The sequence below is a fragment of the Denticeps clupeoides genome, chromosome 11, assembly GCF_900700375.1.
Source record: "Denticeps clupeoides chromosome 11, fDenClu1.1, whole genome shotgun sequence".
NCBI lineage: Eukaryota > Metazoa > Chordata > Actinopteri > Clupeiformes > Denticipitidae > Denticeps > Denticeps clupeoides.
Window position 1 is genome coordinate 18,867,959 of NC_041717.1, and position 26,243 is coordinate 18,894,201.

The 26,243-nt window shown below is 42.8% G+C and overlaps 2 pseudogenes; both read left to right on the top strand.

Annotated features, from left to right (window-relative positions):
• Positions 1-2,403: 2,403 nt before the first annotated feature.
• Positions 2,404-4,483, top strand: LOC114799149 (tripartite motif-containing protein 29-like; annotated as a pseudogene).
• A 14,382-nt stretch (positions 4,484-18,865) lies between these two features.
• Positions 18,866-22,800, top strand: LOC114799146 (tripartite motif-containing protein 16-like; annotated as a pseudogene).
• Positions 22,801-26,243: the final 3,443 nt, after the last annotated feature.

Consider the following 26,243-nt stretch of genomic DNA (forward strand, 5'->3'; position numbering starts at 1 on the left):
TCCCTAAAACATCAAGGAATTGTTTATACCATTACCATGGAAAAGCAACCACATTTCCTTCAGACCTTCCCTGCTTATGCTCTATTCTCCACAGTGCAGAACAGATGTGCAGTTTTCTCATAATATGAAATGAAAATGTATTCATTAGTCAAGTAGGGTGGTAGTAGCCTAGTGGTTAACACACTCTCCTATGAACCAGAAGACCCAGGTTCAAATCCCACTTACTACCATTGTGTCCCTGAGCAAGACACTTAGCTCCAGGCAGGGACTGTCCCTGTAACTACTGATTGTAAGTCGCTCTGGATAAGGGCATCTGATAAATGCTGTAAATGTAAATGTAAATGTATGGTCTTAAAATTGTAATTAAGTACAATATGTTTTATATGAATGTGTAAGTAATCAAATGTGCTTATCTTGTTAAATAATTTTTAAAATAAAATTATACAGCGATTTCGTTTATCACTGCAGCACTTATTTCTCAACCTATTGCCTTGTGACTGTGTAAAATATAACCTGTTCTTTATGTCTTTGATAAACTAGTGATGGTGAGATTTGGTTGAAATGATAATCTAACCGGTAGAATCGGGGGTGGTCCTAACTTGTCTGGTTCCCCGAGCGAACATCCCCTGTGGCGCCCCCAACACCCCCCAAATCATGAAACATAAGAATTATATATTAATGTTTTTCTGTTGTTAAACCTGTTTTTTCGAAACATGTATGGGGCTTTGACCTTTTCTTTGACCATCATCTATCGGTGTTAATTTTGCTCCCATCCTCCAACCAGAGAAGACACTTTAGTGCACACATTCGGTTTTTGTCATTTTTTTTCTGCCATTTTGGACAACCCAGGAAAAATGAATTGTGACATAATGGCCATGGATTGACAATATTATGAATTAAATGTGCTTTATTTGGATTATTCACAGCTCCTTATTCGAATTGTCTGTTCCACCTGAACCAATACTGTTTATTTTACATTGAAATGTTCATATTGACCATTACTCTATGTGCACATGAGCAAAGTTCCCAGGTTAATTTTACAGTGAAAAAAGTTTTGGGCCTGAAAGGTATTATTTGATACTGTTTATACAGATCCTATTTAACCCTTAAATTTTCAGCAAAAACCATGTTGGACCAGACAGGTAAAACAGGATACCATTTATAGTAGTTCTGGATGTTGAGATCACCACCATATACAGATTTAAACTGTTCTTTATCTCTGAAAAAAATTCCCTGGCTGTAAGCCTCTCTGAACTAAACAGGTTGTGCAGCCTGCTGAGCAGTATTTAAGGTGGAACAGACAATTCAAATAATAACTTCAGTGTTTTACTGAGCTGGTTATTAGATGCATGGAATTTGCTTTAGTGACAGAATTCTACAGTGCAACAAAAAGACAAGGGTAGTAAAAGCAGTTATGTACAGATATACAAAATAGTGTGCAAAATAGAAAAAACCCAATATATAATACATATAATACATGTTCGTGTGATAATATGCATAGAATTTATACTTTAAGCAGAGCCACATTTACCAACATGGGCTAAAAACATTCTTAAACACACCTTTTTGCCATTTCTTCCTTTTATTTTACAAAGCCATGGCCTTCATTAAGTTAAATTGTCCGGACACAAATATTAGAGAAGGTGAGGGGGGCACTGAGACCACCGAATATTTTGAACTATAAAGAACATGCTGAAACAATCAGACTGTACTGAATTTCGTGCTGCTGGCCCGGAACTAGGAGCCAAGATCCAAGCCTCACGCCCGTTAGTGGGCAAGTTAGGACAGTTTGATGGTTTTAAAAAAAAAAAAAAAAAAAAAGAACCTTGAAAAGAGTTTTCCTCCGCATACAATATCCACCTTCTACCAGGAAGGGCGGCGCGATCGTTGTGGTGGCTCGTCCCCACTGTCCTGCGACCTTCAACTTGGTACAGTTTAGCGATGTCCAGAAAATAAATATTTCATTTTGAGCTTTTATAGTTAAAAAAATGTGTTTTTTACTCCATACTTGCCACGGAGGTCCAGAATGGTCCTTATGTTCCATGTTATCTTCTATGTTATTGTCATTGTGAAACACTGACAATAAAATTTAATTTGTCCTCTGTTGCACTTTTGGGCCACTCAGTCCGAGATATCAGTGACCAATACCATGTACCGCTGCTGTGCAGGGCCCCAAATAAGAGCTTTCATGTCCATTCATACCTGCTCCCGTTGTCAGAAACTGAAGCAGAAGATTAAGCTGACCTGATTCTTGCAAATACTAAGTCAAAATAAACCTTTGTCCTTATTCTCTAATAAAATTCTGCTATCAGAGGAAACTCCAAACTCCACCCCTTTTCTGAAGCAGGATGTTTGATCCTTTTTGAGAAACGAAACTGAAAGTTAACTCTCCTTTCTGCTGCTCCGTCTGTGTGTGACACCATCTAAAGCTCCTTCTAAAGATCAGGATCTGTTCACTTGTTCAGTCTGTCTGGATCTACTGAAGGAACCGGTGGCTCTTCCCTGTGGACATAATTACTGTATGAGATGCATTAAGAGCTGCTGGGACGAGGAAGACCAGAAGGGCGTCTACAGCTGTCCACAGTGCAGACATACCTTCACACCAAGACCTGTTCTCTTCAAAAACCCTCTTATTGCTGAACTGTTGGAGAACGTGAAGAAGACGAGACTCCAAGCTGCTCCTCCTGCTCTCTGTTACGCTGGACCTGGAGATGTGGAGTGTGACGTCTGCACTGGGAGAAAAGTCAAAGCTGTCAAGTCCTGCCTGGTGTGTCTGGTCTCTTACTGTGAGACTCACTTCAAAGTTCATAATGAAGCAAATCCAGGAGGAAAACACACGGTGACTGATGCTACTGGACGACTGCAGGAGAAGATCTGCTCTCAGCATAACAAACTCTTTGAGATTTTCTGCACAACTGATCAGAAGTCAGAATCTATCTGTGTATGATGGATGAGCACAGAGGCCATGATGCAGTTTCACTGGCAGCAGAAAAGACAGAGAAACTGGTGAGAAATTAAACTGAAATGAGAAAAGTATTGTTTAGTCAACCTGTTATAAGTATAATTTTATTTAAGTTGTTCTCGTTCTCATAAATTCAAATAAGACATGAAAACAGGACCATGTCAGTGTGTTTCAGATGAAATTTCAGATTTTTATCATAAATATTACTTAAAGAAAACAATGAAACAACATGGCACTCCTTGCCCACCGGGTGGTGCTGTTTCCTCGTCCTGTCAGCCCTAATCACCATCATGTGTTCATTACACGTAATTAGGCTCCCTGTTTGTGTTCCCTCGTTGTGTTGTTGCTTCGAGGACCTGGACACACTTCCCGGTTAGAATGTCAGCAATTCCCAAGCAGCTTAGACTGCGCCAAGAACGTTCTGAATATATTTTTATTATTATTAACACTTATAATCACACTTACATGCTGCTACTGGGTTCATATTCCATGTAGACAAATTGAAAGTGTTTAATGTTTCTGACTCCAACTAGTTTCAAAAACAAGGAACAGGGCATCTTTATAATACGATTATCACAGAAATACACAAGTTATTGATCATTTCAGCTGATTTCGTATTTTGGAGACAATTAATTCACTAAAGCATATTAAAGAATGTGATGATGATATGTTATTACAGAAGCAGTTGGTGGAGACCCAGAGAAGATCTCAGCGGAGACTCCAGGAGAGAGAGAAGAAAGAACAGGAGCTGAGAGAGGCTGTGGAGACTCTCAAGGTGAGAAGTGAGACGAGGAGAAGAGACATTTCAGGACTCAGTCAGGTCTCTCCTCCAGTCAGCCAGTGAGGAGCTCAGTGTTGGGACACTTTTCAGTCCCACTGAGACACCACACTGTGGGGACCAGGCTGCTGTTTGGGGTCCCAGTAGGAGCTGAGTGAAGATCTGCTTCTTCAAATGGACCCTGTCCTCTCTCTGTGTCTCCTAACAGCGCTCTGCACAGGCAGCAGTGGAGGACAGTGAGAAGATCTTTACTCAGATGATACGCTCCATTGAGAAGATGCGCTCTGAGGTGTGTAAGATGATCAGAGATCAGGAAAAGGCTGAACTGAGTTTGGCTGAAGGACACCTGGAGCTGCTGGAGCAGGAGATCATTGTTCTGAGGAGGAGAGACGCTGAGCTGGAGCAGCTTTCACACACAGAAGATCACATCCATTACCTCCAGGTACCATCACTGCTCTCTGATCATCTACAGAAGGAGGCGTCCCTCAGAAACGTCTCTCCTATGGCGCTGCTCTTCACTTCTCCCAAGTAAAGTGTATTTAAAGTCTCTCTCCATTTCTGTCTCTTGTCTGTTTGTCTCTGTAGAGTTTCCTGTCTCTCTGTGCTCCTCCTGGATCTAAAGATCTCCCCAACATCACCGTCAACCAGAGCTTCTATCCAGAGTGACTTACAATCAGTAGTTAGTAGTTTGAGCCTGGGTCTTTTTGTTCATAGGCGAGTGTGTTACTCCTAGGCTACCATCACACATTAAATATTCTCAGCTTCACAGTAACACCTGAACACACGATTCTGCTGTATTTGTATTAATTTGTATTAATAACTGTTGGACTGATTTGTCTCTCTGTAAAAACAGAATTATTTTATTGATTGATTATGTTGGATGATTTGGGGATTTTAGGTCTTTGATTCTCTATATGATTCTCTGGAGGTTTTATGCCCTCTTGGGATAAAACAGAGAATATATATAATCCAGATTTCATAATCTGCCTGTCAGGATTGACTGCAGCTGTGCTTATCACCTGTATCCAATCCTGACAGCGCTTAAAAACCGCAGATGTCCGCCCCTTCGGGAAGGACTGCATTTTCGTGGACTCGCTGCACGAACTTGACCTGTGTATGTTTCACATGTATTTTGAGTTCTGGCAATCGCCACACGCCTGCGGGTTAGTTTAAGTTTATTCCCCTTTATTTCCCGTTTTGGCTACCGCGCCATTGTTTATTTGTGTTTACTGTTTGTTTAATAATAAAAAACCACATGAATCAGTGAAAAGCCCAGCCTGCTGAACAAGTCCAAACCCATTAGGTTAGCCCCGTCGCGAGAGACGTGAAAAGTAAAAGGCGGTAAAAGTCACACTCTGATACTGAAGCGGTAGGGAAGTAGTTCCCACCATGTCTATTTTGTAATTCCCATATCCACTCAGGAGCTCACAGTCAGGGTGGAGGGTATGATGGGAAAAAATCTGCTTGACAGTGGACAGGTTCAGCACGGAGCGTGAAGCCCCTGTATCCAGCAGCAGTGGTAGTGGAACACCATCCAACTGTACCAGACACGTTTTGAATGGTGGAGATGCTGCAGTAACAGAGCGAATAGTAGCGGCTGGACCGTAAACGTGGGCACTGCAGGCTGAAGAGGGGTCACCGGTGCCAGGCGAGATGCTAATTCGGCTGCTGGCTCCATCTGAAAAGCCAGTTCCACAGCTTTTGCGAGCGTGAGGTCGTCCGAGGACATAATTAACTTTTCGCGGATTCTGGGATCGTTTGTGTGCTCTGCCAATTGATCCCGAAAAAACTCGTCTTCCATTGTTCCAAACTTACAGAAACACGGCAGCCCCCGCAGGTCCGCTACGTAGTGATGAACCGACTCGCCCGGTTGCTGTCTCCTCTGGCGAAAAAACAATGTGGCGCAGATAACGCTCTGTGGGGTGGTGAAATGCACGGCCCCGTACGTTGTGTCGGCTCCCAGGGTCCTGAAGACCCAGGTTATGGAGCAGCAAGGTTTGCAGACGCTGGTGTCGACACGTTTTTGCTTCTCTCTCTCTTTACTTCCATAAACCCACAATGCCTTAAAGCAACACCCACATCTCAGAACTCAGAACACACACAAAACATATTTGTCCCCATGTGCATATTTAACAGACTACTCCACCTCCACAACTGTAGGACTTTTTCTCTTATTGGACAAATAATCACAACGACTCACAATTGGGTCATGGTTGTGTATCTGCTTGTTAGTCCGTCCTGGTCAGTCGGGAATTCAAATGTAGCCGATAGTTGTGGTTCTGTGTCCCTTGCAGGGAAACCTGCCTTCTTGACATAGATCAAACACAGCAGCATACATAGAATATTCAACTTGATCCAGGGCTTTTCACACTTGGTTGGGTTCTTTGTCTGGAGTGTGATGGATTTAAAAGGTTGTAGGTTTGCATACAGATTGTGCATGTGGAAAAACAGTGTTCATTGTACATTAAAACCAAACCAGAAAAACAAATGACAACAATGATCAGATATTGTAATGCAAAAAACATGTAAGTATAGTGGGAGGCTTAAAATGATATCAGGGAATTCATAACTTCGCAGATTTGCACTGACTGACTGAGTCTAATCAACAACAGTGGCCGGAAAAATAAAAACAAATAAAAAATCCTGCTTGTTGCCATGTGATTAGAGAAATACACCTTTATCACTAAAAGCTATTATTTGAGATTATGGCATTGTTGAGGTGTTGAGGAGAAAAACAGTTTCACATAAATATAAATTCTGATCCTAAACATGTTGATCATACTGAACATGAATTTAAAATGTAAACAATGAATTTTAACAGTGCAATTTCCAATCCCTGATCAGTTATTATCAAATTGTTCACCGTGGGACATGGTTTATGATGTTCAATGTAATACCGGTAATCTAAAATGTCACAAATTCTGGTTATTACTGGTTACAGTTTGGTTTGTGGGTTCATCTATTGTGCCAGCCATATCTACATGCCACATTGTAAGTGATACAGTAATTAGTCTATGTTCATTTTATACCTTGTCGGAGTGGATCTGGATTTAGAAATGCCTCGGTTTCTACGGTCCCGGGCTTTTAGGATATGTAGATCCTTTTTATTTAAATTAAAGCACATAGATTCTATTCCTCCCTATGCAGTAAAATTCAGATAAAAGAGACTTACGGTCACAGATCCACATCCGAGCAAAGGTATCACGTCGGGATCACCATTTGTAAAAAAGACCATGTGGTGTGGGAGAAGAGAATAGAGTGTGTAGAAAAACTCTTTCTCTCTCCACACAAAGCACTGTATCCAATTTGATGTTACCTGGCAGAAAGAGGCATGGCACAATAGAGGTTAAAAATGAACAGTTTCTAATTTATTAACACCGGTAAATAATTATTGTAGTTACATGTGAATATTGAATGTAAAAAGGTACCAAGGTTACAGAGAAAATAAAAATGAGAAGAAAGAGTAAAGAGGGAGAAGAGAAAGGAAAAGCCATGGGAAAAAATGGGAGAAGAGAAAGACTCAGAAACCTTCCGGCTTCCGATAGAAAAACCCCTGAGCAAGAGAGCTCAGCGTCCCTTTTCCACATGTGAGCAGACCTTTATACCCCTGGCCTACAGGAAGTTGTCACTGGCCTACAGGAAGTTGTCACTGACCAATCAGAACCTGTTGTTTCTGATGTCACGCCCCCGGTGCCTCCCATTTGGGGAAGACAAAGAGGGTGGGCGGTCCTGACAGCTGACACTTCACACGTTGCCGTCAGACAAAAGGCATGTAAAACAGAGGTGCCGAATCTTCACGCACAACCATCCACACAGGAATGACACACCTCCCCCTGCAGACATCTGTTATGCAACACAAAAGGCATGCTCCCGTGATGTCCATTCTTACAATACAAACACCTCTACCCTCTCCTACTACACAAGATGCTTCACGCACACCCTATGCAAAAGCACAGACACACGCACACACAGACAGACTCTTAAGTATTTTCAGCTTTACAGGAACATGTGCACACCTGATGCAGCTACATCTGTGTTCAGATGGATTAATAACTGTTGATGTGATTGAATATTCTGCGAATGAAATTGGAGTTTAGCAAAATAGTTTGTAGCTCTCTTCAAGACAACACAGACATAGGTCTGTACTCGAAACGGGCGTGGACGTTCTTGTAACACTTTAAGTAACAGTATAACACGTTAACAATTACATGATATAAAATATTCAACACGAACATAAACAGAACATTTTTAACAAGAACCTCATTGGCCGCTTGTCCTTAAAAGACCTTGCAGCTTCACTCTAACTTAACCCTTTATTTTGCTTAGCGGAGCCTCGTAGAAGACATCTGCCCACCTGCAGCCCATGTGAGGGATCTCAGCATAAAAACTAAGGTCCACACATGTATTTATATCTCACCCCTTCCCTCCTTCTGTGGCCATCTCGCAGAGCTGGGACGAAATCCTGATAAGCATGTTTTTCCATCCTGTTCTTTTTTACTGAAACAGAAGATTAAACTGACCAGATTATTGCAAATACTAAGTAAAAATACACCTTTGAATATAGGAATAAACAGGAAGAAAACCATGTAAGGTGAGTCACTCTGTATGAAATATAACTAAAAATATGCTTCTTTATTTTAAAAGAGAACAAAAACATCTTAGTCTCTATAACTGCCACAGAGTAGGTGCTTTGGTACTGATTACATTCTGAAGAAAATACTGATCTAACTGCATCTTTGCACTTTTCCTTTCCTCCAACACATCAACTTCTAGAACTGATTGTTATTCTGCCTTGTGCAGGCATTAAATTGTCCTATGGCTCCCTCTAATGGCTGTCTCGTCATATTATTTTGGTTACCGTGAAAACGGGAGAATAAGTTTGCTGTGAGCATGTAACGAGCTAATTTGCTATGTTATTTAGCTGATCGTCACATTTGTATTTTTTTTTACTTTTACGATGGTCATAGAGAAGGCAATGGTCAGAGGCCATTCTTCAATAAATCAGCACAGAAAGCAAATACAAGTCTGTTTATTGGAGCATGGTTATCTCGCTGTCTAGCTGGTGGAGACTAGAAAACCCAGAGCAAGGGCAGCATAGTAAAAAGACAACTAGCGCAACGAGCACAACCACGAGGAGATATCCATCACGCTAACCATGAGCCAACGATCGGGGAATCAATATGGCTTGGCTCTTCTAGAAGAGGAAAAAACACAAGACCAAATGGAAACAGAACAATTGGATAACACTGAGAACAAGGATAACGCGAGTAACACAGACACACAGTCAATGTCTTCCCGCTCGCATGCATCCAAACGTTCCACAACAAGTTCTGCAGCACTAAAAGCACGGGCAAAGGCAGAAGCTGCACGTGCACAGTTAGCATATTCAGAAAAAGAAGCAGCCGTAATGAAACAGAAAACAGAACTTGAGGCTCATTTACATGTTTTGAGTTGTGAAAAAGCTGTTGCAGTTGCTGACGCTGAGGCTGCAGTTTATGAAGAGGAGGAGGCTCTCTCAAAAAGCGTACTGAGTCAGGATATAGAGGGAACACCTGTCGGTCCAGTACAACGCACAGCAGAGTACGTACAAATACATTCAGACATTTGCTATGAAGGATTCGCATTGCAAGTTGATCCATCCACCCGTCACAAAGCTGCGCATGAGCAAACTGAAAGGGATATGTACACAGTAATGAAAAATAACAGCTCTCACATGGCAGAGAAGGTCGGGATCAAAGTGGAGGACCAAACACAGCAGAAAGGGAGACTGAATCCCCCCAAACTCCGTACGACACTTTTCACACATCAGCAGAGACACAGGGTGTACAGGACATTACAAGGTACTTGACACGGAGAGAAATGTTAAGTACAGGACCCTTGCAGTTTGATGACCAACCAGAGAACTACTGGGCATGGAAGGCGTCATTTCAAAATGCTATTAAGGATTTGCAGGTTACACCTCAAGAAGAGTTAGATGTAATGATTAAGTGGCTTGGAGTTGAGTCTGGTCAGCAGGCCAAGAGAGTCCGCTCAGCACACGTGTTCAATCCAGCAGCAGCTCTCGACCTTGTGTGGCAAAGACTCGAAGAATGTTATGGATCTCCTGAGGTAGTGGAAAATGCACTGCTAAAAAAGATTGATCAGTTTCCTAAACTCAACAGCAAAGACAACACAAAATTAAGAGAGTTGGGTGATGTTTTGCTAGAAATTGAATGTGCAAAAGAGGGAGGATACCTACCGGGACTTTCATATTTGGACACGGCTCGCGGAGTCAACCCCATTGTGGACAAATTACCCTACGGATTACAGGGTAATCCGGAAAAATGGATTGCAACAGGAGCAAAATACAAGGAGGAATACAGAGTCGCCTTTCCCCCTTTCAGGGGGAACTTTTCGAAGTTTGTAAGACAACAAGCCAAAATAAGAAACGACCCAAGTTTTGTCATCATACCTCTTGCTAACACAAACTTCAGAAGAGAGAAAAGTTTTAAAGACAGCAACAGGCAAGTGATTAATGTACACAAAACAGACATCCCTACGGAAGCTAGTGGAGCTCAAAATAGGTACAGTGTGCTTACAAAGAGTCCAGACAAGTAATGCCCTATACATAAGAAGCCTCATCCACTTAAGAAGTGTAAAAGCTTCAGCAAAACCCATAGATGAGCGTAAGTCATTTTTAAAGGACAACAGAATTTGTTTTAAATGTTGTGGCTCTACTCAGCATTTAGCAAGGGATTACAGGGTGCAAATAAAATGCACGGAGTGTGGCAGCGACAGACACTTGGCAGTGCTGCATCCAGGTCCACCCTCTGCTCCAGCTGAGAGTACTGAGGCCGATAAAGAGGATGGTGGGGAGACACAGGATAATTGGAATGTCTCCGAAATCTGTGGTGATGCAGATAGACCACATTCCTGCTCAAAAATAAGCCCTGTGTTAGTCTATCCAGACGGCAAAAGAGAACAGGCAAAAAAGATGTACGCAGTGCTTGATGAACAAAGTAACAAGTCACTAGCTAAGTCTCAGGTTTTTTTAGCTTTTCAATATGAAGACATACTCAAGCACCTACAAACTCAGAACATGCTCAGGAATGTTGGATAATGTTGGAAGAACAGCATCTAACTTTATGATTGAGTCAACTAATGTGAAGGTTCTCAAAACACACGTTCTTCAGAACAGTCGTGCTTCTTATCTCTGCCCATGCCCCAACACGTTCCAGATCAAATAGTCAGGTGGTTACAACTACCAGTGTAATATCACATCTACCCCTAAAAACAACGCTAACCAACTTGGAGAAATGGTTTTTCACACAACAACAGATGATGACAAACCAGCTCTGTCAGCAGACGACAAGGACTTCATTGATATTATGCAAAAGGAAATTTATCAAATGAAGTTAATAGCTGGGTGGCACCTTTGCCATTTCGCTGTCCGAGACCACAGCTTCCAAGTAACAGAATGCAAGCACTTAAACGCCTCCAGTGCCTCAGAAAAACACTGGATCGCAACCCAGAAATGACAAGGCAGTACATAGAGTTCATTCATAGAGTTCATTGTTCATGCTGAACAATGACCATGCAGAGCTCGCACCTCCTTTGGACTCCTTTGGACAAAGAACACTGGTACTTACCATCCTTCGGTGTGTACCACCCTCAGAAACCAGACCAGTTGAGAGTAGTGTTTGACTCAAGTGCAGAGTTTGAAGGACATTCCCTTAACAAGGTGTTGTTAAGTGGACCCGACTTAAACAATACACTACTAGGTGTCCTTATGCATTTCAGGAAGGAGCCTGTAGCGTTTTCAGCTGATGTACAGCAAATGTTTTATTGTTTTGAAGTGAGAAAGGATCATAGGGACTATTTGAGATTCCTTTGGTATGAAGACAATGATCCTGAGAAAGGCATTTGTGACTATAGGATGAAGGTTCATGTGTTTGGAAACAGTCCCTCTCCAGCTGTAGCTATTCACTGCATGAGGCGTGCTGCAGTCGAGGGAGAAAAGGAGCATGGACATGATGCAAAGCGGTTTGTCATGCGACACATTTATGTGGATGACGGCCTTGCGTCCACAGAAACAGCAGAAGAAGCTGTCAAGGTCCTCACAAGTGCGCAAAGCATGCGGGCGCAATCAAACCTAAAGCTACACAAAATAGCTTCTAATGACCATAAAGTAGTGGAAGCATTTCCTGCTGCAGAGAGAACCAAGGATCTAAAAGACTAGAAAAGGACAACATACCCCTGCAAAGGAGTTTAGGGGTACTGTGGAACCTTGAAAATGACTGCTTTACCTTCCACGTCACTACTGAACGAAAACCATTCACCAGGAGAGGTGTCTTGGCCATTGTGAACAGCTTATACTATCCGCTAGGTTTCTTGTCACCCATCACAATGCAGGGAAAAGCTCTTCTCCGTGAACTATCTACAGGGCAAGAGGACTGGGATGAACCACTTCCTGTGGATAGAGAAGAGGAATGGAACAATGGAGGGACTCATTGAAGGATCTTGAGCAGCTACAGATACCAAGGTGTTATCTTCCATTCTCACAGGCTACTGCAGTGAAAAAGGAGCTGTGCATATTTTCAGATGCCTCCACCATGGCCATAGGAGCAGTGGCATATCTGAGAGCTCTCGAAAGTGAAGGTCAGTGGCATACAGGTTTCATAATGGGCAAGTCCAAAGTAGCCCCCCGACCTGCCCACACTGTCCCTAGATTAGAGTTATGTGCAGCGGTTTTAGCTGTAGAGATGTATGAGCGGATCAGAGATGAGATGGACATTGAACTGGATACTGTTAGATTTTTCACGGATAGTAAAATCGTCCTTGGTTATATACACAACAACACAAGAAGGTTCTACACTTACGTTGCTAACCGAGTGAGCAGAATCAGATAGACCACACATCCAGCACAGTGGGTTTACATACCGACAAGCGACAATCCAGCGGACAAAGCTACCAGACCGATTGCGGCTTCCATATTAGCTTCCATCAACTGGTTCAGTGGTCCTTCTTTTTTGATGCAACACGACACAGAGACATCTTACTGTGACACCTTTGCTCTCATCGACCCTGGCATAGATGCAGAGATCAGACCTGATATCAAAACTCTTGAAACCAATACCTCAGTAAAACAGCTAGAGCCATGTCATTTTGAAAGATTCTCTCAATGGATGAGATTATGCAACACTATTGCATCACTAAAACGTGTGGAAGAAGAAAACAGACAAAGACAAGTAAAAAGACTAATGCAGCATCTGCACCAACAGGAAGATTTGCACCTCCGAACCTCTACACAAAGCAATGGAAGAAAGTGGTGCAGTGTCTGGCAGACTCTTTTTGGAAACAGTGGAAAAGTGAATACCTTTTGACTCTACAGCAAAGAAGAAAATGGACTGATGATAAGCCAAACATAAATGTTGGTGACATTGTGTTATTGAAAGATGCTCTCACACATAGAAATGACTAGTCTATGGGAAAGGTTGTGAGAACGATTGAGAGCAAGGACAATAAGTTCCGAAAAGCAGAAGTGAAAATTGTAAAAGAGGGCAATGTAAAAGTGTTTTTGAGACCCATTTCTGATATGGTTTTGCTTTTTATCAGATGATAAATAAGGTTACTAGACCTGTAAACCGTTTTAACTGTTCAAATGTCCATTCAAAAGGTTACATTTAAGTAGCACAATTATATTGTACTAGGTGGGGAGTATTCTGCCTTGTGCAGGCAGTAAGTTTACTTTACTTTACTTTACTTTACTTTATTTAGCAGACGCTTTTATCCAAAGCGACTTACAATAGGAAGACACCAGCAATTCTCGTTTGATTTCTATAGAATATCGAGTTTACAAACTAAGAGCCCTGATAAGGCTTAGACTTGTCAGTGAAGAGCATGCTCGGAGATTGTTGGGTACTAGACTAAGAAAAATTATAATGTATTTATACATTTTGTATTTGTTTATTCAATGTGTACGCATGTGCTTGTGTAAGTGTTAGATTTGTCTGTAATATTTTTGGAATAAGAGGGTTTTCACCTTCTTCTTAAAAGTGGTGATAGTCTCGGCTAGTCGTGTGGAGGAGGGCAGGGTGTTCCACCAGCCAGGGACAACAACGGAGAACAGACATGATTGGAATCGGAGACCCCGCGACGAAGGAATTTTTAGTCTCCTTTCGTTTGCCGATCTGAGAGAGCGTGCAGGAGTGTAGCTAGGTAGTAGTGTGTTGATGTAGGAGGGCGCAGTTCCATTTACAGCCCTGTAGGCAAGCATCAAGGATTTGAACTCAATGCGAGCAGCTACCGGGAGCCAGTGGAGGGAGGTAAGAAGAGGTGTAACATGGGTGTATTTTGGCTGATTGAAAATGAGATGAGCTGCCATATTTTGGATCATCTGGTTGACCTATGGCTCCGTCTAGTAGCTGTCTCGTCATATTATTTTGGTTACTCTGAAAATGGGAGAATAAAAATCCAAGGTGGCGGAACATAGTGCCGAAACATTCCCGTATTGAGCTGATATGGATCCTAGAATGTTGTTGCTTTGGACAAGATTTGTCTGTAAGTATTGGTTATGACGAGATAAGCCTCTTCTTTTTGTTTTGTGTAAATGGTATAATTATTTGTATGTTAGTAGCGTTAGAAATGTGTATTTTGTGCTAGTTTGCTGTGAGCATGTAACGAGCAAATTTGCTATGTTATTTAGCTGATCGTCACATTTGTATTTTTTCAGTTTTACGATGGTCATAGAGAAGGCAATGGTCGGAGCTGAGTCTGGCTGAAGGACACCTGGAGCGACTGGAGCAGGAGATCATTGATCTGAGGAGGAGAGACGCTGAGTTGGAGCAGCTTTCACACACAGAAGATCACATCCATTTCCTCCAGGTATCATCACTGCTCTCAGGGGTCCATGTTTATTTATTTATTTTCTGTTAGTGCAAGTAAACAAAAAAACAGCTGTTTCTCCATTATGAACAGCTAGCAAATAAAGAACCCCACGTTAAATTTACGATTGTGTGGTGTTATATTCTCTATTGTATCCCAAGAGGGCATAAAACCTCCAGAGATTCATATACAAAAACTAAAATCCCCAAATCATCCAACATAATTAACCAAAAAAATAATTCACATTTTACAGAAAGACAAATCAGACCAACAGTTAATAATACAAATTAATACAAATACAGCAGAATCATGTGTACAGGTGTTCCTGTGAAGCTGAGAATATATAATGTGTGTGTGTGTGAGAGAGAGAGAGAGAGAGAGAGAGTGAGAGAGAGAGATACTCACATTGTAAGAAATCAGATCTGGTCAAAGGTTCAGCAAATTCTATTTTGACGTATTTTACTATGGAAATAGAAATATTCCAACGTGACTAATTCTTACCACATAATCCTGTAATATATTTGTAATAATATATTTGTTTTCTCGATCACATCTATCATTCAATTCTCATATTTAATAAATTCCCAACCTGCTGCTGATATCTTCTCCTCTTCCTGCTTGCAGAAATCATCCAGTTTCTCTATCGTTAGGGGTCAGTTTTCCGCATAATTGATTTGGTGGGATGTTTTTAGATGCTCTTCCTGATGCCACCATCCCCATGTACTCGGGCTTGGGACCAGCACCAAGAAATACACTGTCACCTACGTCCGCCTTGTCTGGGTTCAATAATTTCCGCTCATGATAAAAATATTTACATTTTTTTTTAATAATGTTGTTCATTAGTCTTACATATTCAGTAGGCATGAATAGCGCTACACCAGAGTTACAGGACGTTCTATTAATTCAGGGTGATAGTAGGGTGGTAGTAGCATAGTGGGTAACACACTCGCCTATGAACCAAAAGACCCGGGTTCGAATCCCACTTACTACCATTGTGTCCCTGAGCAAGACACTTAACCCTGAGTTGCTCCAGGGAGACTGTCCCTGTAACTACTGATTGTAAGTCGCTCTGGATAAGGGCGTCTGGTAAATGGCGTAAATGTAAATGTAAATGTAAATAACAGGAGCATCACGGATAATTCTGTTGACATAAATGCTCTTTATAGTTTATTGTACATATGTTTTATATGTGGTGTATTGTTGTTATGCAGGAATGACAGCCGATAGAGAAGCGCTGTGACGGACAAGTTCTGTCTGGGTGTAAATAAAGTTCTGAACGAGGAAACGGTCGCCACCGCGTCTTTCTTTTCTCCACAGTTCTTATTTGGTCCAGTTCCTTCATGTACACGCCAGAACTGCTGCAGCGAGCATCTCTGCTAACAAACTTGCTCGGTTTCTCTCTGCGCCTCATAGACATGGCGGAGCAAAAATACAAAAAACGAGGGAATGTAGAGGAAAGAAACAACGCAATATGGGCCATAATTCACCTGCATTTTAATGCTAAACAGATACCAAGGTGAACAACGTTTTGAACAACGTTTCTAACCAACCTGCCATGTGATGCACAGGATACGGGACACTCACTTGTTCCACAAACTTCCACAATAAAATTCTGTGAACTCTATAAGCATTCAGACAAAACTATTGCACTAAATATTTCAATGTATAATGGGTGTCAAAACTTTATTGAGAGTCCAACGTTTTGAACAACGTTTCTAACATCGGTGTCACGTTGGCTGGACATGGCGAGGAAGGAGGCGCATACGCACGACGTAACAGGACAGGGGTTTAATAAATATTACACACGACAAGGGAACATCACCAGACAATGACCCGACGGCGAACAGACACGAACAGGATAGCTTTATACACTCATATAATTATAAACAGGTGAACACCTGTTTTTGGCAGATGTAAAGCACACATGTGTGTTTTTTGTGTTGGTCCATTTTAATTTTATTTTATTATTGTTATAACAGCTCAAGGAGCAACATTTTCTAAAGAACGACAAATGAATCGATTATTAATATAATCATTAGTAACAGCCCTAGACATTAATACAACTGGTAGTAGTGATATTATTGGTAGTAGCCTAGTGGGTAACACACCCGCCTATGAACCCGAAGACCCAGGTTAAGACCCCACTTACTACCATTGTATCATTGTGAAGACGTTTAAAACCAAAGTGTCTCCAGGGGGACTGTCCCTGTAACTACTGATTGTAAGTCACTCTGTGAGAGGGAGGCAGCCACCAGAGGGAGCAAGATCAGCCATTTCCCGGCTACCTGCCAGTGGATCACCAGCTTCCTGACAGACAGGAAGCAGCAAAAGAGGTGCCCCTCAAGGATGTGTCCTCATCCCCACTGCTCTTCTCCCTGTACACCAATGACTGCACCTCCAGGAACACAACTGTAAAACTCCTGAAGTTTGCAGATGACACCACCGTCATTGGGCTCATCCAGGATGGTGATGAATCTGCATACCGACAGGAAGTTGAGCGGCTGGTACTCTGGTGCAGTCAACACAACCTGGAGCTGAACACGCTCAAGACTGTGGAGATGACATTGCTCCCCCTCACCATATCAGACAACCCAGTGTCTATTGTGGAGGCCTTCAAGTTCCTGGGCACCACCATTTCCCAGGACCTGAAGTGGGAGACCAACATCTAAAAGCTACATGAGAGTTGTTTAGTTTAACATATGATAACCAGTACTAAGCCAGTACTAAGAGTAAAACTATGGTGCATAGTATAAATATTTGAATTAAGCCTGATGCACTATTCAGTACAACATATATTCATTACAGCATATATATAGATAATTGTGTTTCAAATGCCTGCAAAACCTTCAGGTTTTTAAATACATTGATGTTCCTTATTATCTGACTACCAATCAGAAATATTAGGACAAGTAAAAGTGCAAAAAGTACAGAATTTCTTTTAGCATTTTGGTTTCATTTTCCCAAGAATCGCCCTGATGTGATATTACTCAAACCATGCTGAGATGGCTGTACTCCTGCAGCATGTCTTTCGCATCATAACATGCAAAGACAATCTTTGTCAGACATGGCATTCTGCATACAGTGATATCAACAGCAAAGAATGGCAAGCCTTTACAAGGGACTATGATTTCAAGCATGTAACATCCAGTCCACTGGACACTATAATCTAAAATAATGTACTGTTAACTGTATTATACCAAGTGGAGATTTGTAAAATAGTTGCTAAAGTAAACCTTAGCTAAGATAGCAAAACTATGCATCCCTGTGTTCAAGTCTCCAAATAACGTTTTGATTAAACGTAAGAACTATAATACAGGATTTTATAATGGCCAAATATAATCAAAACAGTTGTTTAGCCTTACCAGGGTTTGTCGTTCGACAGTAATGTAAAGAGTTTTTTGTGATTATTTAATTTTGTAGAAAATTGTATGAAAGCACTGGGCATTTCAAGTTGTTATAAGTAGTTTGTATGTTTCACTTTGAAATTAAACATTTCACTATTAGTAATTTGTATGCGACTTTTCAGTGATGTACAAGCAAGTGTCCTTTATCATATCGCAATCGCATATCGCAATATTGATCTCAATAATTGCAATATGCCTTTTTCCCCAAATCGTGCAGCCCTAGTCCACACATATATTTATATCTCACCCCTACCCTCCTTCTGGGGGCATCTCGCAGAGCTGGGACCAAACCCTGATAAGCATGTTTTTCCATCCTGCTGTTTTTTACTGAAGCAGAAGATTAAGCTGACCAGATTCTTGCAAATACACACCTTTGTACGTGCATAGAAAATAATGCAATTTGTCCTTATTCTCTATTAAAATCCTGCAATCAGAAGAAATATGATAATTTACCATGACAAAAACTGATACCTGTGAGATGTCTATATGTTGAGAATCCACCTCAGAAAAAAGAGGGTGTGGTTCTGTGCTGTTCTACTTCTGACCACTAGGAGGCAGCAGCGTTATGCAGCTTGTGACGAGGAAAAAAAAAAAAAGGAAGAAATACCATGTAAGGTGAGTCACGCTGTAATAATAAAAAAACTACATGAAATATAACAGAAAACACGGTCCTTTATTTTAAAAGAGAACAGAAACATCTTAGTCTCTATAACTGCCACAAAGTAGGTGCTTTGGTACTTATTACATTACGAAGAAAATACTGATCTAACTACATCTTTGGCACTTTTCCTTTCGTCCAACACATCAACTTCTAGAATTGATTGTTATGTCTTGCATCTATAGTTCATATTTTTATAATAAACTATTAATCAGATTTTTCTTGTTGAGTTTTGTATACAGACATCGCCAGTCCACAACTCCGCCCCTTTTCTGAAGCAGGAAGTTTGATCCTTTTTGAGAAACCAAAGTGAAAGTTAACTCTCCTTTCTGCTGCTCCATCTGTGTGTGACACCATCTGATTGTAAAGCAGGAAAATGGCTGAAGCTCCTTCTAAAGATCAGGATCTGTTCACTTGTTCAGTCTGTCTGGATCTACTGAAGGATCCGGTGGCTCTTCACTGTGGACATAATTACTGTATGAGCTGCATTAAGAACTGCTGGGATGAGGAAGACCAGAAGGGCGTCTACAGCTGTCCACAGTGCAGACATACCTTCACACCAAGACCTGTTCTCTTCAAAAACCCTCTTATTGCTGAACTGGTGGAGAACGTGAAGAAGACGAGACTCCAAGCTGCTCCTCCTGCTCTCTGTTACGCTGGACCTGGAGATGTGGAGTGTGACGTCTGCACTGGGAGAAAAGTCAAAGCTGTCAAGTCCTGCCTGGTGTGTCTGGTCTCTTACTGTGAGACTCACTTCAAAGTTCATAATGAAGTAAATCCAGGAGGAAAACACACGGTGACTGATGCTACTGGACGACTGCAGGAGAAGATCTGCTCTCAGCATAACAAACTCTTTGAGATTTTCTGCAGATCTGATAAGAAGTTCATCTGCTATCTGTGTACGATGGATAAGCACAGAGGCCATAATGTAGTTTCACTGGCAGCAGAAAAGAAGAAGAAACTGGTGAGAAATTAAACTGAAATTAGAAAAGTGTTGTTTAGTTAACCTGTTATAAGTATAATTGTATTTAAGTTGTTCTCGTTCTCATAAATTCAAATAAGACATGAAAACAGGACCATGTCAGTGTGTTTCAGATGAAATTTCAGATTTTTATCATAAATATTACTTAAAGAAAACAATGAAACAACATGGCACTCCTTGCCGACCGGGTGGTGCTGTTTCCTCGTCTTGTCAGCCCTAATCATCATCACATGTTCATTACATGTAATTAGGCTCCCTTTTTGTGTTCCCTCGTTGTGTTGTTGCTTCTAGGACCTGGACACACTTCCCGGTTAGAATGTCAGCAATTCCCATGCAGCGCCAAGAACGTTCGCGCTAACGACTGCGCCTCTCATTTTCATTAATTATTAAAAATGAATATTTATCATGCTGTTGTGCATCGTGTGACCTTATCAGCATGACAATGATGCTTGTTTGCTTTGTGTTTGCAAGTTTATGTGTAAAATTAACATTTTCCTCCCAAGATGCCAACAGTAATGTGTTTATGTGTAAAAACGATTGCATTTCACTGACTGCCCTCTATGTAGCCCAGCATCACACTTACATGCTGCTACTGGGTTCATATTCCAAGTAGACAAATAGAAAGTGTTTAATGTTTCTGACTCCAACTTCAAAAAGCAGAAGTGAGGACTAGTTTCAAAAACAAGGAACAGGGCATCTTTATAATACGATTATCATAGAAAGACACAAGTTATTGATCATTTCAGCAGATTTCGAAATCTGGAGACAATTAATTCACTAGAGCATATTAAAGAATGTGATGATGATATGTTATTACAGAAGCAGTTGGTGGAGACCCAGAGAAGTTCCCAGCAGAGACTCCAGGAGAGAGAGAAGAAAGTACAGGAGCTGAGAGAGACTGTGGAGACTCTCAAGGTGAGAAGTGAGACGAGGAGAAGAGACATTTCAGGACTCAGTCAGGTCTCTCCTCCAGTCAGCCAGTGAGGAGCTCAGTGTTGGGACACTTTCCAGGCACAGAGAGAGCCCCACTGTGGGGACCAGGCTGCTGTCTGGGGTCATAGTAGGAGCTGAGTGAAGATCTGCTGCTTCCAACGGACCCCGTCCTCTCTCTGTGTCTCCTAACAGCGCTCTGCACAGGCAGCAGTGGAGGACAGTGAGAAGATCTTTACTCAGATGATCCGTTCCATTAAGAAAATGAGCTCTGAGGTATGTAAGATGATCAGAGATCAGGAGAAGGCTGAACTGAGTCTGCATGAAGGACACCTGGAGCGGCTGGAGCAGGAGATCATTGATCTGAGGAGGAGAGAAGCTGAGCTGGAGCAGCTTTCACACACAGAAGATCACATCCATTTCCTCCAGGTAACCACTGCTCTCTGATCATGTACAGAAGGGGGCGTCCCTCACAAAGTTCTCTCCTATGGAGCTGCTCTTCACTTCTCCCCAGTAAAGTGTATTTAAAGTCTCTCTCCATTTCTGTCTCTTGTCTGTTTGTCTCTGTAGAGTTTCCCGTCTCTCTGTGCTGCTCCTGGATCTAAAGATCTCCCCAACATCACCGTCAACCAGAGCTTCTCTTTTCAGGCTGTAGTAAAATCTGTCTCTGCACTGAAAGAGAAACTGGATGATTTCTGCAAGCAGGAAGAGGAGAAGATATCAGCAGCAGGTTGGGAATTTATTAAATATGAGAATTGAATGATAGATGTGATCGAGAAAACAAATATATTATTACAAATATATTACAGGATTATGTGGTAAGAATTAGTCACGATGGAATATTTATATTTCCATAGTAAAACACGCCAAAACAGAATTTGCTGAACCTTTAACCAGATCTGATTTCTTACAATGTGAGTATCTCTCTCTCTCTCTCTCTCTCTCTCTCTCTCTCTCTCTCTCTCTCTCTCTCTCTCTTTCTCACACACACACACACACACACACACACACACATTAAATATTCTCAGCTTCACAGGAACACCTGTACACACGATTCTGCTGTATTTGTATTAAGTTGTATTAATAACTGTTGGTCTGGTTTGTATCTCTGTAAAAACTGAATTACTTTATTGATTGATTTTGTTGGATGATTTGGGGATTTTAGGTCTTTGTATATGAATCTCTGGAGGTTTTATGCCCACTTGGGATACAATAGAGAATATATGTAATCCAGATTTCATTATCAGTAATTTTTTTAAACCCTGAAAATCTGTCTGTTTACCTCTTGACCAGATTCCTGCCAGTTGACTCTGGATCTAAACACAGCAATTAAATATCTCCGTCTCCGACTGAGGAGAACAGAAGAGTGACATGGAGTGACGTGGTCCAGTCATATCCTGATCATCCACACAGATTTGATTTGTGTTACCAGGTTCTGTGTAGAGAGGGTGTGTCTGGACGCTGTTACTGGGAGGTGGAGTGGAGTGGGTGTGTTAAAGTGTCAGTTTCATATAAAGAATTCAGCAGGAAAATACATGGTAATAATTGTGGGTTTGGATCTAATAATCAGTCCTGGAGTTTGTCCTGTTCTACATCCAGATCCTCTTTCTGGCACAATAATAAAGAGACTGAACTCACTCCAGTTACCTCCAGATTAGGAGTGTATGTGGATCACAGGGCAGGAACTCTGTCCTTCTACAGCATCTCTCACACCATGACCCTCCTGTACAGAGTCCAGACCACCTTCACTCAACCCCTCTATCCTGGGTTTTGGGTTGGTTCTGGATCAGTGAAACTGCTGTGACGTTCAATTAGTTGTATATCTGTTGATTCAGAGAGCAGATCAACCCACATTTTTTATTCAGACAGAATGTCTGAATTTTCTTCCTTTGGCTGCTACCGTTAGGGTTCAGTTTTACGCATAATTTTTTTGGGAATTGTTTTATTCCAGATGTTTTATTTCATTTACTTGGGCTTGAGACCAGCACCAAGAAATACACTGTCACCTACGTCCGCCTTGTCTGGGTTCAACAGTTTCCATTCATGATAAAAATATTTACAAATAAGTTTAATATTGCTGTTCATTAAGAAATTTGGAATCTTACAACAGGAGCATCATGGATAATTTTGTTGACATAAATACTCTTTATTTTTTATTGTACATATGTATTACAGCCCATAGAGAAGCACTGTGACTTTACTTTACTTGGCAGAGAGCAGATGATGGACAAGTTCTCTCTGTGTGTAAATAAAGTTCTGGAGCTGAATCTCGTCTGAACGAGGAAACAGTCTCCACCGCGTCTTTCTTTTCTCCACAGTTCTTATTTGGTCCAGTTCCTTCATGTACACGCCAGAACTGCTGCACGCGAACATCTCTGCTAACAAATTTGCTCGGCCTCTCTCGGCGCCTCGTAGACATGGCGGAGCAAAAATACAAAAAAACAAGGGGAGGTAGAGGAAAGAAACAAGGCAATATGGGCCATAATTCACATGCATGGTTTTGTAACCCCAATGACAGGAGAAGCTGCAGGGTTTGGTAGAAGTATCCTACCGGTCCAATAATTTTATCACATTTAACATTTATTGTCGGACTAAAGCACAGGCCACTTGGTCACATTGACAACCCGATCACAATGAAAACTCAACATATGTACAGAAAACTGCAACACCCTTAACATATAACACTATAGAAAAAAAAAATCAAACCCACACAAACCAAACAGTATTTGTCCCTTTTTTACTTCAAAATCCCTCCCTGGAATCTGGGAAAAAAAATTAATTCAGAGGACTGCCCTCGTCCTCATCATCCTCTGCTTTTCCGGGTCCAGGTCACAGGGGCAGCATTCCAAGCAGAGAATCCCAGACAGCCCTCTCCCCAGACACCTCCATTACCTCCTCCGGCATGGTCCCAAGGCATTCCCAGACCAGACTGGAGATATAATTTCTCCAGTGTGTCCTGGGTCGACCCGGGGACCTCCTGCCGGCGGGACCTCCCAGGAAGGTGTCAAGGAGGCATCCTGACCAGATGCCTGAAGCACCTCAACTGGCTCATCTTGATGTGGAGGAGCAGCAGTTACCCTATCTCTGCGCTCGTCCACCCTATGAAGGAAACTAATTTCGGCCGCTGGTATTTGCGATCTTGTTCTTTCATTAGCCAAAGCTCATGACAGTAGGTGATGATTGGGACATAGATTGAGACCCTTGCTTTCTGGCTCAGCTCCCTCTTCACCACGACAGATCGGTTTAGCGTCCGCATTACCACAGATGCTGCCCCAATCCGCCTGTCGATCTCCTGCTCCCTTCTTCCCTCACTCTTGAACAAAACCCTGAGATACCTTTTTTGTTCGAGAACCATGGTCTCAGATTTGGAGGTGCTGATCCTCATCCCAGCCACTTCACATTTGGCTGCGAACCTACCAAGCAAGAGCTGAGGGTCAGAGCCTGATGAAGCTAGGAGGACCACATCAGCTGTAAAAAGCAGAGACTGTCACATGATTCCATCCATGTGACTGGAAGCAACACGGAAATGAGTTATAAATTGGCAAGATGGCCACTGCCAGTCACTCAGTCATTGATTGACACATGTCAACGAGACTCGGCTCCACTACATCGTTGAAAATAAGATCGTTCATGACCTTATCCTATCCTCTCTCTTGAACTCCTTCCTCTCGTCCTGTCCCGTACTATATTGTACTACAACGGAAACGGCAACATCCGTGTGGTGTTGTGGCTCACACCGGTTTGCGTTCACATACAAAGAGAGAACATACCTGCCTCCTTGCATCCCACCACACTGGGTTTCCTCGTCTCCTGTCCTTCAACATCCAGATCCTTCACTCCCATTTGTTGTGGAAGTGGACGCGTCAGAGGTGGGTGCTGGCACTCAACGCGGTCCAGACCAGAAATTGCACCTATGCTGCTTCTTCTTACGGAAGTTCACTCCAACACAGCGGCGTTACGGGGTGGGGGACCGTGAGCTGCTAGCAGTCAAGTGGGCACTCGTGGAGTGGCGACACTGTCTGCAAAGCTGTGACACCCCCTTTCTGGTCTGGGTTGATCAACAAAACCTCATCACTATCAAAGCGGCCAAACAACTCAATGCCCGTCAAGCGAGGTGGACCCTTTTCTTAAAATAATTCAACTTCCATCTATTTTACCATCCCGGTTCCAGGAACCAAAAAGACAACACACTGTCCCGACAGCACGCTCCAGATTCCCTATCCTCTGACCCCGAGCCCATTCTCATCGCATCCTGGGTCCTCTCCGGTGGTCCCTGGAGACTAAGGTCTGGGCTACCCAGACGTACGACCCAGGCCTGGCCAACATCCCACCAGGGTGCCTGTATGTCCCCAACACCTGCTGGTCTGATGTGCTGATCGATTCTCCAAGGCGGTCCACTTGGTTGCCCTGCCTGGCCTACCATCCTCTGCAACAACTGCTGACCTTGTGCTTCAACACATAGTGCACCTCCATGGGTTCACCCAGGACATTTTCTCTGATCGAGGACCCCAGTTTGTTTCAGCTGTGTGGAAGGCCTTCTGCCGCCTCATTGGCTCCACCTGCAGTCTCTCCTCTGGCTACCACTCTTAGACCAACGGCCAGGTATAGAGAACCAACCAACACGATACCTGTGGTGCTTTGCGTCAGACCATCAATGCACCTGGCCCGGTTTCCTCCTTTGGGCGGAGCTGGCCCATAAGGTGCCCGCAGGTGGGGTCCCTTCAGCCTGTCAGATAGTCCGTGGCTGCCGAAACGCCTGGAGAACAGCATGGTTGGCCCTCCTCACCACCTCCCGCAGGACGTCAGCCCAGCACAACCGCTGTCACCCACGCTAACTGCGCTTTCAGGTGGGACAGAGAGTGTGGCTGTCCACCCAGGATCTTCATCTAAATGTCACACAAATAGTCTCCTCGGTACATCGGGCCATTTCGGATCCTCAGCTGGATCAACGCCCTCGACTACTGTCTCCAGCTCGCCCTACTGTCGGTGTCCATCCAGTATTCCATGTCAGCAAGCTGTAGCCATTAATTCGATCGTCTGTTCATCCGCCGGCTCCGGATCCGCCGCCGCCACGTACCGGCTTACACGGCCGAATGAATCGTCGATTATTGGAGCAGGGGTCGGGGGGGTCCAGTATTTGGTGCACTGGACCGGCTACAGGCTGGAGGAGCGGTCCTGAATCCCGAGTCGTTTCATCCTAGACCCTTCCTTGGTGACTGAGTACCGGGAGCATACCGCTTCCGCTCCGGGGCCATCGGGGGTCAGCCCTGAAAGGGGGGGTACTTTTACATGATTCCATCCATGTGACTGGGAGCAACACGGAAACAAGGTAACGTGACTCCTATAAATTGGCAAGATGGCCACTGCATAATAAGTCGGAGGGAACTTTCCTGCCTCCTTGCGTCCCACCGCACCGGGGTTCTTCGTCTCCTCCTACACATTCTGGTTCCGTGGACTGTGACAGAGACGAGATTCTCCTGCCACCAAACTCGACACCCTCCACACCACGGCTGCACCTAGAAATTCTGTCTGTTATGAACAGAACCTGTGACAAACGGAAGCCTTGGCAGAGTCCAACCCTCAATGTGAACAGGTCTGACTTACTGCCAGCTATGCAGACCAAACTCCCATGCCCCCTCCATCACTCCAGCAAGGGTAAAGAGCTG